We start from the raw sequence: 4974 nt of genomic DNA on the forward strand, positions 1-4974 counted from the left end.
GAAAACAAAACACTTACCCGGAGGCTATGGGAACGTCAATCTTGATCTTAGGCAGGGTCTTCCTAGGCTTAGGATCCACAATCTTGGGTTGCTTCGGCGCCTTCTCAGTCGGAACGGGGGAGGAAGTCCAAGTGTGTTTCGAGGTCTGCGTGACTGCCTTGCCACGGATGCTCGCGGGGTCATGGGTCTGCTTGGAACGCCTTTCAGTGCGGGGTGGAGAGTCGACCTCCTCGCCGTCGCTTGAGTCCTCACTCTCCTCTTCGTCCTCGTCATTGGATTTCCAGTCGTGACTTTCGCCCCCACTCGCCTCTTCCTCCTAGTCCTGCTCTCCATTGGGCATTGAGTACGTATCTGTGTAGATCTGCAAGGCAAAGAATAACATAGACATCAGTCGGACACGAAGACAGTTGCAAATCAGAATGAAGAAACACTCGACAGTAAAGGACAGACCTTTTCAGGTTCATGGCCAGCGCAGAATGGTTGGAGTCTTCTGGACCCCCGGGGGTTATCTTTGTTTCCAGTGATGCCTTGCAACCATAGCTCCACCATCTCTTCGGTGACCTCCTCCGGGTGGATCCGAATGGTGTCCTCAATGCCCGAGTACATCCACATAGGATGATCGCGGGGCTGGAGTGGCTGGACGCGTCGACTGAGAAACACCTCCAGCAAGTCCATACCAGTCATGCCATCTCGAACTAATTGGACTACTCGCTGCATCAGCATGTTCACCTCTGCTCTCTCTGGTGGAGTTACTTTCAAAGAAGTGGGATGTTGGACTCACTCCATGGAGAAGGGAGGGAGACCGGTCGACTGACCAGGAGTTGGTTGGTCCTTGCAGTAGAACCAGGTTGACTGCCACCCTCTAACTAACTCAGGAAGGATCACAGCTAGAAAAGCACTTTTTCTTCTCATCTGAATACCTAGACCTCCACACATCTGGATCACATGAGTCTTCTCATCATTCGGATTAGCTTTTTTCACAGACTGAGAGCGACAAGTGAAGATGTGTTTGAAGAGACCCCAATGCAGTCAACAGCCCAAGAAATTTTCACACATGGAAACGAATGCAGCGAGGTACGTGATGGTGTTGGGGGTAAAGTGATGAAGTTGGGCTCCAAAGAAGTTCAGAAAACCCCGGAAGAAAGGATAGGGGGGAAGAGAGAAACCACGGTCAACGTGAGTCGCAAGGAGGACGCACTCACCCTCCTGTAGCTGTGGCTCGGTCTCGTTGCCAGGAAGCCTCCAAGATTCATGGGCAATCAAGCCCCCTGTAGCCAGATTCTCCACATCCTCTAGCTGAATCATGGAGCGAATCCAGTCGCCCTGGACCCAGGCGAGCGGCAGGCCGGACCTCGAGGAAGACCCCGACTCATCTTCTTGCCCTTCGGCTTCCCCCCCGCCATCGTCGTCGTCTTCTTGGCGTGCTCCAGAGCCGCCGTCTTATCCTTCCCCATCACCGCGGACTGCTCATGCGTGGTGCAGAGGTGTCGAGAGCGGCGGAGGACGAGGTGAAGAAACAAAGGAAAGAGAATGGGATGCGCTGTGCAGACGCATCGGCCACGAAGCCTTTTATTTGCCCGTTTCCGAGTGGCTGACATGCGAGCCCAAGAAATCCTATCAAATCATACAATAGCTGCGCACTCGGTACATGGCGAAAAAGGAGGCATGGAGATCGAGGCGCCCGTGCCTAATCTGTCCCAATTACTGCGGTGCTCATCGTCCTGCGCGCTTCCCCAAATTTTGAATCCCGTGAGATCCAGGAATGGCAGCGCAATTAGTCACGCCAAAGATTTCATTCTACTCCAACACTCGAAGCATTCCAGAATGAGTTCACTTGACAAATTCTGAATGGATCAAGGCAACTAAAAATAAAGCTGAAGTTCCAACGTGGTTCACCAACCCAAGCAAGATGCCCCTGAAGCATAAAAATTGGGTCAGAACCATCTCCAACTTCTTCTCCCCTCAGACCTCGATCCATTCGGGGGCTAATGACGATGGCATGTACCTAGGGTAGGGTAATAGGCCTGACCTAGACGCCGTTCCCAAGGACACTACCCAAAGATCAACATCATTCAAAGCACAGCAGTTTCCACCGACTGGAATGTCCTCAGAGTGCAACCCACCCGACCAACAATTCCACTCAGATAAACCAATTCCATTCGACCAGTATATCACCATTTGACAATACAAGAAACCACTCGGAATACAGAAGACCTAAAGTCACTCAAGATGGCAACAGTTAGGCGTTCACTCCATAGTGTTAATGATCATTTATATGTCTTTATTGCTGGCGTTACCAGTAACGCCTCACCTTTATGTACATTGAACTCCTTGTAACGTGAGCTGGCTGGGATCCTGGCGCACTCTATATAAGCCACCCCCTCCACTGAGACAAGGGTTCGCACCCCCTGTAACTTGACGCATAATCCAGGCGACCGCCTCAGGGCACCAAGACGTAGGGCTATTACTTCCTCCGAGAAGGGCCTGAACTCATAAATCTTGCGTGCACAACCTCATCGTAGCTAGGATCTTGCCTCCTCCTGCGTACCCCCCTTTCTACTGTCAGACTTAGAACCACGACAGTGTCTGCATGCCGTTCGCTGCAATGCCTAGAGCTGGGGAGCTGGCGTATGACGCGGACAGGGAGATGCTCGACATCATACGTGTCGGAGGCGAGGAAGGAGGAGGGGGCTATGAGGACGGTCAGGTGGAAGACTCGGATCCCACCCAGACCGACAACTACCAGCAGTATCCGTCTTACACCCAAAGGGCCACGCAGCAGTCCTATACCCAGACCGGCGATGGCACACAACAACTACATCATTGGGTCGCCGAAGAGCAGTAGCCGGAGGGGGAGTGATAACCCACAAGTGTAGGGGATCGCGACAGTCTTTGAGGGTAGTATTTCACCCAATTTACTGATTCGACACAAGGGGAGCCAAAGAATGTTTATGAGCCTTAGCAGTTGAGTTGTCGATTCAAGCACACCTGGAAAATAATATCTCTGCAGCAAAGTGTTTAGTAGCACAGTAGTTTATTGGTTTGGGTAATAGGAACAGTAACAGAAACAGTAATAGTAGCAATTTGTAGTGATTGTAACAGTAGTAGCAGCAATAGTAACTTAGCAAATATTAATATGAGAAAAGCGTAGGCATGGATCGACGATGGTATTTGCATTGGATGATATTTGTCATATAACATTCACAACCTAGAGCGATATACAATAGCTGTAATTCGTCAATTTAAGGTAGCCATGTATTTTGTATATAGTCATACGTGCTTATAATAAGAATTTGCATAACATATTTTGTTCTATCCCCCTATGGCAGCAGGGTCCATAAGCAAATCTAAGGGATATTAATGCCTCCTTTTAATATAGAACCAGAACAAAGCATTAACACTCAATGAATACATGAACTCCTTATTCTACAGTCATCACCGGAGTGAATCCCAATTGTTATCACTTCGGGGTCTGCGGATCATAACACATAGTAGGTGCATACAACTTGAAAGATAGGAACCAAAACTCACTTATATTCATGAGAACATAATAGGTTCAGATCTAAAATCATAACACTCGGGCCCTAGTGACAAGCATTAAGCATAGTAAAGTCATAGCAATATCAATCTCAGAACATAGTGGATACTAGGGATCAAGCCCTCACAATTTGACTCGATTACATGACAAATCTCATCCAACTCCATCACCGTCCAGCAAGCCTACTAAGGAATTACTCACTCCTGGTGGTGAGCATCATGGAATTGTTGATGGAAAGGGTTGATGCTGACGATGGCGATGAATCCCCCTCTCCGAAGCCCCGAACAGACTCTAGATCAACCCTCCCAATGAAGAACAGGAGGTGGCAGTGGCTCCGTATCGTAAAACATGATGATTTTTTCTCTTTGATTTTTTTCTCCATGAGACGATACTTATGGGGTTGGAGGTAGGGTAAATGGAGGCCCGAGGGTCCCACAAGCCTAGGAGGTGCGCTCCCTGAGCTTGTGGCCCTCTTGTGGACCCCCTCCAGTAGATCTTTTCACCAATATTTTTTATATCTTTCAGAAAAATTCTTGATAAAATTTCAGCTTCATCCGAGAACTTTTATTTCTGCACAAAAATAACACCATGGTAGTTCTGCTGAAAACATCGTCAGTCCGGGTTAGTTCTATTCAAATCATGCAAATTATTGTTCAAAACAAGATCAAAAGTGTTTGTAAAAGTAGATACATTTGAGATGTATCAACTCCCCCAAGCTTAACTCATTTGTTGTCCTCAAGCAAGTCAGTTGACACACTAAAAGTGATAAAGAAAAACTTTTACAAACTCTTTTGTTTGATTGTTGTATATATGCTTAACTTAGTATTCATGTTTTTAGCAAAGATTATGAACTAACCACATGAATGATACTCCCTCCGGTCCTTTTTAGTCTGCATATAAGTTTTGTCTAAAGTCAAAGTATCGCTACTTTGACCAAATTTATAGAAAAAAGTATCAACAGTCATAATGCCAAATGAATATTGTTTGATTCATTATGAAATGTAGTTTCATAGTATATATATTTGATATTGTAGATGTTGATTTTTTTAATATAAATTTGGTCAAACTTTGAAAAGTTTGACTTGGCAAAAATCTAATACGCGGAAGAAAAAGGATGAGAGGGAGTAAGACACAATTCTCATATTTACTCATGACAATAACATAATGAACTAGTGAGCAATAATAACATATCTTTGATGCTAGAAATTTGTCAAAATAATCATGATATAATATGATAGCATGGTATCTCGCTAGCCCTTTCTGAGGCCGCAAAAATAAAGTAGAGCACCAATGAAGTTCAAGCAGCGACTAACCATTGTAATTCATGGTAGAAGAGATCCAGTAATGGTCACATCCAACATTAACTAGACTCAATGCATGTTAAACTAAGAATGATAATAGTGCTCTCAAAGTTGGTGCTTGAATGAGAAGGTGAT

Source organism: Triticum urartu, chromosome 3 (genome assembly GCF_003073215.2).
Source record: "Triticum urartu cultivar G1812 chromosome 3, Tu2.1, whole genome shotgun sequence".
Taxonomy (NCBI): Eukaryota; Viridiplantae; Streptophyta; class Magnoliopsida; order Poales; family Poaceae; genus Triticum; species Triticum urartu.